General features: G+C 40.2%; 1 protein-coding gene across 1 annotated transcript in view; it reads left to right on the top strand.

Moving 5' to 3' along the window:
• The window catches only part of CUL3 (cullin 3), a 106,865-nt gene that overhangs the window by 9,705 nt on the left and 85,136 nt on the right, over nt 1-12,024 (top strand). The gene's annotated exons all lie outside the window — the stretch shown is intronic.

Raw genomic sequence — 12,024 nt, 5'->3', positions numbered from 1 at the left:
AGAGGTGTATTTGTAGTCTCAGTTTAAGATATGTGCAATACAAAACTGACAGTCTTCCTTATGTCTCACAGTAGTTTGAACCTAAAAGGGGTTTTGTTTAAGTAGTCCATTGCAGCTCTTCACATTCACTCTATCAGTCTAGAGTATTGAAGTGCTAGTGTTCCCCCTCCCCCCCCCCCATCCCCCCCACACCTGGCTGGTTTTTTTACTTGTGGTGGGAGGGATGGGAGAAACTTTGATGCTTGTGAATTTGGGAGAAAATTGGAACTAAGATTAGTGAGGACAGATGCCCTGTAAACGTTCTCGTACAACTCTTAATTCATTGCTTTCTTCCTATGTTGTTCCAATGCTAGGGTTTTCCAGGCAATGCTTCCTTGTGTGCCAAAAATTATGGTAAATATGTTAAATAAAGGAGAGAAAAAAGAAAAAATGTTACCATAGTGCACCAATATAGATTATGCACAAAATTCTAAATGTATTACAACTCTCTTCAAACAAAGTAGAAAAGTAGGCCTCCCTTTTAGGCCTCTCTCCTAAAACTCCTTGCGGTATTGTGGGGTTATCACGAGAAAAAAATAGTTGTCTTCAAGCCCAGAAGCATTTCTTTTCCCTTATGTTTCTTCTTTTGGAATGCTGTTATAATCTTTGTAAGTTTCCCATATACATTGGTGTGTTCTTGGAACACTTCCTTTTGATCTTGATGTATTCTGTTTAACATCTATATAACAATTTCAAAATATTAATCATTTAACCTATTTGTAAATTCACTTTTTTTTTTAATCATATGGGTACGTTTCTAGTGGGGTTTAGATCGAAATTAGTCTCGGGAGGGTATTTAGTATTGTGGCTCAAGGAAACATTGAATCAGAGCTGAAAGGCTAATAAACTAACGAATTGTTAAGTTGGGAAGAGGGTACCTCTGAGTAGAGTTGGTGTCTTCCCATGCCCCAATTTCTCTGGAAGTAATATTTTTCCTTCTCCTACTAGTTCCCAACTAAGACTTTGCAATATAGCATCTGCATCATGCTCTAAAGTGAGTATCTTTTTAATGTCTGAGCTTTTGTAGTAATCAATAGACAGGAGCTGGCAAAAAGGAGAAATTAATGATCTCTGCCTACGGTGTGTAAAATCAGTTAACTATTTTTTTTTCTTAGTGAGTATTGCCTTAAAAATGTCTATTTAAAGAAAATTTGTCAGAACAGATCTTGAAATATACATAATCATTTTATTCTAAGTCAGGATTCTTGGGATAGATTTGGGAAGCCCTACGTCAGTGGCTCTCAACCTTTTCAGCCTACTGTACCCCTTTCAGGACTCAGATTTATCGTCTATACCCCCTTAAAAAGTACTTGCTTACAAAATCGGACATAAAAATACAAAAGTGTTACAGCACACTATTACTGAAAAATTGCTTACTTTCTCACTTTTACCATATAATTATAAAATCAATTGGAATACATAGTATATAGAACAGTATAAACAAGTTGTCTGCATGAAATTTTAGTTTGTACTGACTTTGCTAGTGCTTTTTATGTAGCCTGTTACAAAACTAGGCAAATATCTAGATGAGTTGATGTACCCCTGGAAGACCTCTGTGTGCACCCAGGCCTGCACAACCCTTTTGCATCAGCTAATCTCCCATTATTTCATTACAAATATTTATAACAAACATTGGTTCTAGAGCAGTTCTTCATCCGTGTCTCTCAGACTGACTTAGGATACCACATCTACAACTCAGAAGTACTTTGTGTACCACTGTCATAACTTTAATCCGTGTAGTTGTAATAGATCCCCATTCTAATATACTCAAGTTGTGATATGTGGGGAGAGAGAGAGAGAGAGAGAGAGAGAGAGAGAGAAACTGCTGCTCTATATATTAGCATTAAATGGTACTAGAAATATTTACCAAAGCTAAGATGGGGAGACACAAGTTCAGGTCCCTGCCCTGCCTGATTCAGAGCATTCTCCCCCAATTGCTCTGAAGGCTGAAATGTAGTGCCACTTATTTGAACAGGCGCACTTTATCTGTTACAGTAATTACAGGGAAAACTGTTGTATGGAATGTCATCTGAAATACTTTGAATCCTACACAAGGATTTTCAGAGGAGCCTAGGGCAGTTAGGTACTCAGATCCCATTGAGGTTGCTATTTTAGGTAAATGATTCTTTACGGTTAGATTGGGGTCGGCAACCTCTGGCACGCGGCTTGCCAGGGTAAGTACCCGTCACAGGCCAATGGGGGCTACGGGAAGCAGCGCGGGCCGAAGGATGTGCTGACCGCGGCTTCTTGCAGCCCCCATTGGCCTGGAGTGACGAACTGCGGCCAGTGGGAGCTGCGATCGGCCGAACCTGCCGACATGGCAGGTAAACAAACTGGCCCGGCCTGCCAGGTGCTTACCCTGGCGAGTCGCATGCCAGAGGTTGCCGACCCCTGGGTTAGATTCTGATACTCATACAGCACCTTATTCCATGAGTAGTTCCAATGACTTCAGCATTGCCTAAGGTGGTATTGAGTGTGAGTAAGGGTATCTGAATCTATATAATGAGTAAAAGGAATTAATAAATATAAGTAGTAAAAGGAATCTTCAAAGCAGTTGATAAAATACTATACCTGTCACTGTTTCATAATCTCTTTAGTGCATGTAGTTGATGCTGTTATAACAGTGGGGCTGACATAATAGCTGCACAATAAAGTTTGTTAATTTGGAGTTAGGGTTGCTGAAGTGATGTTTTCATCAACCCAAAGGGTATGTCTACACTACAGGATTAATCCGAATTTAGATAATTCGAATTTGGGAAACAGGTTGTATAAATTCGATTGTGTGCGGCCACACTAAGCACCTTAATTCGGTTTTAAACCACATTAGTTCGGTGGTGTGCGGCCACACTACCCCATTAACTTAAATACAGTAATTCGGTGGTGTGCGTCCACACTAACCCTAATTCGAATTAACAAAATCGATTTAGGCTCTACTCCGTTCGTCGAGGTGGAGTACAGAAATCGATTTAAAGGGCCCTTTAATTCGAATTAACTGGCTCTGTAGTGTGGACGGGTGAAGGGTTAATTCGGATTAAGGCAGCTAAATCCGAATTAAAGTCCTAGTGTAGACCAGGCCAAAGCCTCAATAAGATTAAAAAACAGCGAAGCACCTACAAACCATCTTGCAAGTACATACTTTTATGTGCTTAACTAATCCTGTTCCTATTGACTTTAGTGGTGCAGGATGATGCCCTAACTCACAGATCTATCTACCACCTCTGCCAGAATGACCATTAAATTGTGCCCACATGTCATGCATGTAAACATATTTCAACATGTAGATGAACATATACAGGAAGCCCAATTTGTGATTGCAAATAAGATGAAATTAATCCTCTTTCCTATTAGAACATATTGGAGATGAGTTTCAACATTGTAAGGTGTATCTATTCAAAACATTTAATGTTTGTTTAGAAATTTAAGATCAATGTTAGTAGATTTTTACATTTAAACAACTTAAGTTACAGCAACTTTGAAATTAACATTTCTTACACTTTCTAGTAGGAAAACTTTTTTTTCCAGTCCTTGATATCTCTGAATTATCAAGGTGGTGATTTCCTAATTGAGTGTTTTATTACATTTAAGACAGTATTTTAATGACTTACCTTTCTTTGTAATTAGAAACAATGATTATCTTCTAGTTCTCTTTTAAATAAACTGTTTTTGGAACTGTTGATGTTTGTGGCATGTGACAAAAGGACTTCCTTGCCTGCTTTGTCGCAAGTCTGAACTAGATTCCTCTTTCATAGATCAGTATACTGCAGTTTGTACTGTTTCATGATTCCATTTTGTTCTATTTTGGGTGGAGGATGAGTAAGAGGAATTAGATATCACTATTTGCATTTGTTCTCCCAGTTCATTCAGGATGGATTAATTTTTCTTTTACTATGTAATTCTGAGCTCCTGGTAAACTATTTCCTGTCATTTTTAACTGATCACAAGCAAGGCAAACTTACTTGAATTGAAGAGGCCAAGGCAGTGAGATGTGGCCTCCTATGTTAGCTATATCACATTTGTATTGGAGATTGTTAGTTGGACCAGACAAAACACACAGTGCGCCTTCCTGGATACAAACCACTTAATTCATCTCATACAACTCTTGCTAAGTAAGAATCCAAGGATAGTTTCTGATTCTTCACTCTTCCCAAACCAAATTGCCATGCATACTGATGCACCAGGCTGACTGGATCTGCCTGCACTGGAGAAGTTTTCTAACCTGTTTTGAAACCGGTTTTATAAAACTGCTCAGGCTATTTTAAACCCCTGAATCTAGGTCTCTGCTTTGGCTCTAACCAAGTTTTAAAATTAGGTTAGGCTGAGCTAGCTTTAAAATCAATTAGAACAATTCCACAGTATAGCCAGATCTCTCTCTCCCCCAAACAGATATTTTTGAAAATGAGCACTTTCATTATGGCCATTCTATAATACATGCTAATCTTTTCTGACCTGAAACACTATGGCAGTGACCACCATGGAAATGTGTCTAAATATTTGCTGTAATCCTTGGTTAATATTATAGGCAATGTCTGTATTTTAGGTTGTATAAGCATTTCCATTTCAAAGGGCCATTTGCAGTTTGGTATAACTTTCTCCAATTTATGACTTTTGAGCTGAAACCTTCCGTATTTGATTTCTGATAGAGAGTCACTTAATTTGAAAGCTTGAGCAAATTGGTTAAGCCATTTAAAAAAAAGTTACCAAAATATTGCAACTCTTTTGAACAGCTCTAGCACCTCTGTGTGAGGTGATAGGAGCTTGAAATTTAGCAGGGAGATGGTGCCTAGTTTACAGTTATATCTTTTGGTGGTCTGTTGAAGAGCCATTTATATTTGGCAGAGTTATGACTTTATGTAGCACGTGCACTGACTTTGTGCAGAAATGAGAGATCGTTTGAAAAACATTTTTATTGGGATTGCAGAAAAGGAAGATAATAATAAAAATGAGAAATTATACGTACTGTGATACTTCAGGATTTGTGTGGAATGAGGCAGGGCTCATTTGGAACCCAGGCCCATGAGGAGCACTGCCTCATTCAATGCAATATGTGAAAGTGGAAATGAGGCAGGGATTCACAGTACACTGTCCAACTTCAGCAGTTCGAGGATGGTGTCCTTCAGAATGTTGCCTAATTCACCAGCTGACCTGTACGTGTTCTGGGGAAAATAAATAGTAAGATCCAGATTAGAACAAAGCATACACACAAGGGGCAGAATTAAGGTTGTCGTAAAGAAACTACGATATTCACTGACTTCAGATACTTCATGTTGCAACCTTGTGTGGTGTTTTTTGTTTAGAATCATAGACGTTTGTTGGCATGAATCTTGGAACTGAAATTGGTGACCTGGTTTTGATTTATGCATTGAATTTCTAATTGGTGGTAGGCAGTATTTCATGTTTTTATCTGTAACAAAAGGAGTAAATTGTCCACAATAGATTTTGTAACTTTGCACCACAAATAATTGCATAGCAAAATTATGTTTTACTTCTGTTGTGATAATGTAATAAGTATTAGGGATGTACATACCATTTAAAAAGTTAACCATTTAAATTATTTAAAAATATTTTGTTTAAATGGTTAATTGATTAAAGGGCCAGCCTGCTAGGCTGCTCTGGCCGGCCGGCGCAGGGTTAACGGTTAAGGTGGGTTAACCGGTTAGACTAATGCTTACCGGTTAACCTTTCACATCCTTAATAAGTATACAAAGCAACAGAATTCTGATTCCATATAGGAGTAATACATAACACTTAAGTGATTTAATTTCTGACCCTGTGATGTGTATAATCCACTACATTTTAGAGAGGCATCGAAAAACTTATCCTTTCACAGTTGTGATATCCTGTGAAATGTGATCTTTGTTTTTTAAAGCATGCTGGTCTCAGTCTTTCTGTATTTGGTTAGAGATCTTTCAGCTTAAGATGGTATTTTGGTTGGTCACAAATATTTCATTTTAAATATAAAATTAGTGATGGAAAAAGTGCTAGATTAACAGATTTGGAGGGAAGTCGTCTTTATTCACAGAATCAGACAGCATTGATAATAGCATTCTATGACTAGCTATTATTTATCAGTGCCTAAGGGCTGGCCAAGCATGGGACCCCACTATGCTACAGTATAAAATAGAACAGTGGTTCTCAAACTTGGGCCGCAGCTTGTTCAGGGAAAGCCCCTGGCAGGCCAGGCCGGTTTGTTTACCTGCCCTGTCCGCAGGTTTGGCCAATCGCGGCTCCCGCTGGCCGCGATTTGCCGCTCTAGGCCAATGGGGGCTGCAGGAAGTGGCGCGGGCTGAGGGACGTGCTGGCTGCCCTTCCTGCAGCCCCCATTGGCCTGGAGTGGTGAACCACAGCCAGTGGGAGCCGCGATCGGCTGAACCTGTGCACACGGCAGGTAAACAAACCGGCCCGGCCCACCGGGGGCTTTCCCTGAACAAGCGGGGGCCCAAGTTTGAGAACCACTGGAGTAGAAAACAGTCCCTGCCCTGAAGACCTTACAATTTAAATAGACAAGACAGATGCAGTGTGTGTGGGAAGGGTAGAACACATAAGCAGAGTGAACAATGTGATGGCAGCAATGACTAGGAATTCTGGATGTCAGTTTAAATATAAAGTTGTTAATTTTCAAGAATAAGTTTTCAGCTATAAAGAGCTGTTGAGTATATTAACTCTGTTTCTTTGATTGCTCAAAAATCGTTGACTGCTTTAATTTACAGTCAGAATTCAAACAAACCTGTAAAAACAATTATTTTCCTAGGAATTTACAAGACATTAAAATTGTGGGGGAAAATACAGAATGGCATAAAAATAGAACCTGAAATCCAGACTCATTACTTTCCTTCATTGCTTGACCTATGTGTGTCAGTCTCATTCTGTTGGGGCCATTTCTAGAAGAGGAAGGATAGTTAAATTTCTGTTCATTTGTTTAAATTCTCAGTCTCCTAAATTTGTCAAAAACACTGCCAGATCAGGATAAGGATATGGTTTAAAGCCTATTTTATATGGGGCACTGAATACTGTTAGATGATGAAACTGCAGCCAGCTCTGCGTGTTAGAAAATTTCTTCTGACTCTGTCTGTATCTTGTTGCTGTTGCCCTTAATTTAATCTTTTAAATTGGAAAGAACTGTCCCCTCTCCATTAAGTCTTTACAAAATGCTGTTGCAACTCACCCTACTGTTTAATTTAAAAGAACCCACCTCCCTTCAATCTTCCATCCTCAAACTGTCTAAGAAATGGGCTTTGAAAAGCCCTCACAAGCAACGATTTAGTTTTTATTTTTCATTTGAAAGCTAATATAGTGTACGAATTGAACTCTACAACCGAACAGCATTTCATTATTTTAAAACATTTACATCAACAGTTTAAGTAAATCTATCAATGCGAGGCAGGGAATGAGCAAGGAAGAACAGTGGGGGCTGATTCTTCACTCAGAATTGCTAGTGTGGATCAGTGAGCACCCTTTTGTTGTCAGGGGTCTGCTCTAGTGGATCAAATTGCAGAATCAGGGCTTTAATTTTTTAATAAAACATATATGCCAGCTCTTATCCAAGGATCTCAATCTAGATCTCAGAAGTACATAAATGTTCTTATGACATCACAAACTAATTTTGTGTCTCTTGACTACCATAGTGGAACTTTCAGTATGTTTGTTTTTATGGAGACAGTTTTTGTTACAGCTGTCTTTAGAAAAATATTTTCATTTTATTTAAAAATTTTCATTTGTGACAACCTCACAAGCTAAACAACCCAGAGGTAACCGTTCATTGACATTCTTATTTAGTTTTCAGGAAGCAAATATTGGCCAGTGTAAGGTCCTACATATTTTGTGCAAAAGTTTAAACAGAGCTTTTTAACAGAGGGGAAAACCGTAAGACTCTTCTTGCTAAAACTTATGTACAAAACTTATTCACTGCTGCAATACATAGTCATTTAAGTTCTTAGAAAGCTTTGGTTTGCTAGAAAACCATTGCTGCAAAGCAAGTCAACTATTTTTGATTTCTGAGTAGAGGATAATATTCTCTTAATTTGTCATGATAAAACTTCAGCAAACCCATTTCCTAAAATTTATTCAAGTGCTGCTGCTACTTGAAAGAGAGAGATAATTAATTGAAGGAGAATATGAAGCTACACCAAAAGATGGAATATTTAATATCAAATATTAAAAAGTAATATATTTCAAATATTCTTTGTGATAGCTTTGTAAAGTTGTCTTCTATAGCTTGAAATTTCCTGGCAATTCCCTTCTGCAGTTCTCTGAAGTGTCCCCAGTATGTGAGTTATGATTAGAGCAGGGGGTTGTTTACATTTATATTTAGTGAATTAGAGGCAGAAAAGGATAAAATAGCAAGTTCTAATTTTAATCCCAGTCCCACCAAAAAATAGAAAATTCAAGTTGACAGAATTTATTATCCCTATTATAAGGAAGGACTTTTACTCAAGGTAATTCCTCAGTCCCAAAAAGAATGGAAAGGGGGGTGAAGACCTGTTCAGGACCTCAGATATTGAACATCTTTATACAACATTGAAAGTTCAGAATGAGCACTTTGGCCCCTATATGCCCTCCCTCAGCTCAGGTGACTGGTTTGCAGGCTTCGATTTGAAGGATGCTTCTTTTCATTTGGACATTCATCCTGCTCACAAAAGGTTCCTGCAGGTCACAGTGCCAAGAGCACTTTGAATACAGGGTGTTCCCGTTCAGCCTCTCCATGGCGTCAGGTTATTTACAAAAGGTGTTGTGGTGATGGCTGCATACCTTTGTAGACAGGGGAGATGGTTATTCCTTACCTGGACAATTGGCTGCTCAATGGTTGGTCGTACCAGGAGGTACAAGCAACAGTCACTACCACAATTTAACTCTTTGATTCCCGTCATTTTGGACAAGTCCATATTAACACCTGCACAAACCATACAATTAATCGGGTGGACCTGAACTTGGACACAGTGGGGATCTGCTTACCTCTGAACCAATTCCTGGCCATGAGGGATCTCATCAGCCAGCTTCATCTCAGCCCTCAGACTACAGCCCAGTCCTGCCTGGTTCTGGCCACTTGGAGGCATGCACTTATGTCACCCCGTTGACATGATTGCATCTACAATGTCTCTCGATCTGCAAATTCCAGGGCCTACTGTCCCAAAATGAGGGCAATGTGAAGCACCCCAGTCCAGCATCCCTACATCTGGCAGCATAGCTTTAGGATGGACAATGAGTGTAGAACAAGCCTTCTTTCAAGACGTTGAGCCATTCTCCAGAACAGCAGGAGACCCACTGTGGGAAAATGCTACTGCTCTCCCTTTCATGCCAGCAGCATCACTTCCTATTGAGGTCCCAGGTATCGCTCCCCTACTGGAGTATCTTCTTTTGCTAAAGACACCTGGCTTGTTGATCAGCTCCCTATGAGTACGTTTGGCAGCTCTGAGCTCTTTCCAGTCCCTGATGAAAAGCTGCCCTGTTTTTACTCATCCCTCTATCACAAAGTTCCTGAATAGCATCATAAGGACATTTTCTCTAGCTTTGAAACCAGTTCCTGCTTGGGATTTGAACTTCATTCTTTCTGCTGTCCTTTTGAACCTTTAGCCCCTTGTTTCCTTCTGCACCTTTCTTTGAAGATCACCTTCTAATAGCTGTTATCTCTGCTAGAAGGGTAGGGAAACTTGGAGCCCTTATGACAGACCCACCTTACACAGTTTTTCACAAGGGCAAGGTTTCTTTAGGTCTGCGTCCTAAGTTCATACTTAAGGTGCCTTTTGAGTTTCATCTTAACCAGGCTATACACCTACTAGTGTTTTATGCTAAACCTCACTGAAGCATGAAGAAGGCAAGACTCCATACCCTAGACATATACAGGGTTCTTGCCTTCTTTTTGCAAAGAACAACTCCTTTTCGGAAATCTCCAGGGTTGTTCGTTGCTGTTGCCGAGAAAATGAAAAGGAAAGCTATCTCTTCCCAAAGACTGTCTAAGTGGATAGTCTCTTGCATTTCTCTCTCATATAATGTTATGAAAGCCCCTCCTCCTCAAACTGTCAGGCCCGTGCTACGATTGCTCAAGTGGTACCAGTAGCTTCCTTACAGGGAATTCCCCTCTCTGAGATTTGCAGAGCAGCCACTTGGGGCTCTTTACACACTTTCACCAGGCATTATGCGCTATTCCAAGCTTTGGACACAGATGCCTCCTTTGGCTCAGCAATCCTCAACTCTGTGCAACCAGAAGGAGCCAGCAGCCAGCTTTCCTCACTGTGAAGGAGCATTTTCCTCCGCCCCTAGTTTTGCTACTGAAGACCTTTCCAGCTGAACTGCCTCCTTAATCTTGGAGGTCTCCATATTCATATTCTCAATGAATTCCCCATGATAGAGAATAATATTTGGTAAATACAGCCTGAGAGGTAGCAGGAGAAAGTAAATTTAAAAAAAAAAAATGTTTCTTCTATATCTTGACATGAGAAGAGGGAATGATCTGGAGCTATGAGAAGGGAGCTGTGGAAAGTCCCACATCCCACTCTTGATAGGACATAAAACCAAGAAAATTCAAGAGGCTGAAAGTAACTGAGGGCATGTCTATACTGGGACACGCAAGAAAGTTAAGATGAGCCAACTAAAAGCGTGACGCTAAAGTGCATTTAACTCCTATGTTGAGTTCTCATTCAGAAGTAAAGTGGCCTGCTTAGACAAGTCCTGAAATCTGAATACCCTAGATCAGTCATACTAATTTCTGCATAAATATATACCTTGTCCTCTTAACTATGGCCAAAATTAGGGTTTAACATATCCAGTGCAAAATGCATGAGAACAAATGGCAAGAATCTCAAAATTGGGTTCCCAAGGCTTTTGAATAGTACACAACTTATCTGGATTCTGACCTCTTAAAAGGTTAATTGCAAAGAATTTCTCCTCCCATCACCATCTTCAAAATGTTAATATGTATTACTAAGTGATCCTATTTTTAAAATTGTCTTGTTTATCTTTAAAATTTACATGTCTGACACTGACTCTCTTCTGAAGCCTAGTTGGCGCTAATGAAGTCCTGTTTTAGAGGACTTCATTAGGCAAACTAGGGATCTTTACATTTGTGCCCAAAGTGTCCACACAGGGAATTACAGTACAGCACTTTGGTGCATGCTGCAATTCACACCCTCTTAGTCTAAACTGCAGATCAGTGTAGGCATGCACAACTAGGGGAGGAGGAAAATGCTCCTTCCCAGTGAGGAAAACTGGCTGCTGGCGCCTTCTGACAGCAGGCAGTGATTCACCCCGGCTCCCAACCCAGTGTTCATAGAGAGGGGAAAAAATGTATGCTTCCTTGGCAATGAAGAATGAGGATTCTCTCCCAAAGGTGGAAGAGGAGAAGCCATGTACCTCCAAGACTCCCAAGAGGAAAAAAGGGTGGTGGTGGTCAGTGACTCCTTTCTAAGGGGCGGCGGAGACATCCATCTGATGGTCTGACCTGGCATCTCAGGGGTGTGCTGCCTGCCAGGGGCCCATATGACAAGTTACGGAAGGATTGCCAAGGATTCTGACCCACTACCCTATGTTGCTCATCCATGTGGGCTCTAATGATTCTGTGAGGTATGACCCTGAGCAGATGAGAAGTGACAGCAGTGCTCTGGGAGTAAGGGTGAATGAGCTGTTGCGCAGATGGATTTCTCATCAATCGTTCAAGTCAATGCTAGGGGGCCAGGCAGAGACAAGACACATCCTGGCTACATGGATGGTATCACCAGGAGGGCTTTGTCTTCCTTGATCACAGGATGCTGTTCCAAGAAGGACTTCTGAGTAGAGGTGGGGTCCACATATCTTGAATCAGTACCAGCTCTGCTGCTAACTCACTATGTAGCCTTTGACAACTCATGAAACCTCTGTTTCCTCATCTGTGCAATGAGGATATGTTCTGTAGGATTGTTAAGTGTATTTGACGGTTGTTTGCTAAAACAGTGCTTCATCTGTTCTAAATACTTGTCATTTATATAGATATGTATTTCTTCAACACTCACCACTGTG

The sequence above is a fragment of the Terrapene carolina genome, unplaced genomic scaffold (assembly GCF_002925995.2).
Source record: "Terrapene carolina triunguis isolate 2854851 unplaced genomic scaffold, T_m_triunguis-2.0 Scaffold88, whole genome shotgun sequence".
Lineage (NCBI taxonomy): Eukaryota > Metazoa > Chordata > Testudines > Emydidae > Terrapene > Terrapene triunguis.
The sequence above is the reverse complement of the archived record's forward strand: the minus strand, read 5'-3'. Positions and strand labels throughout refer to the sequence as shown.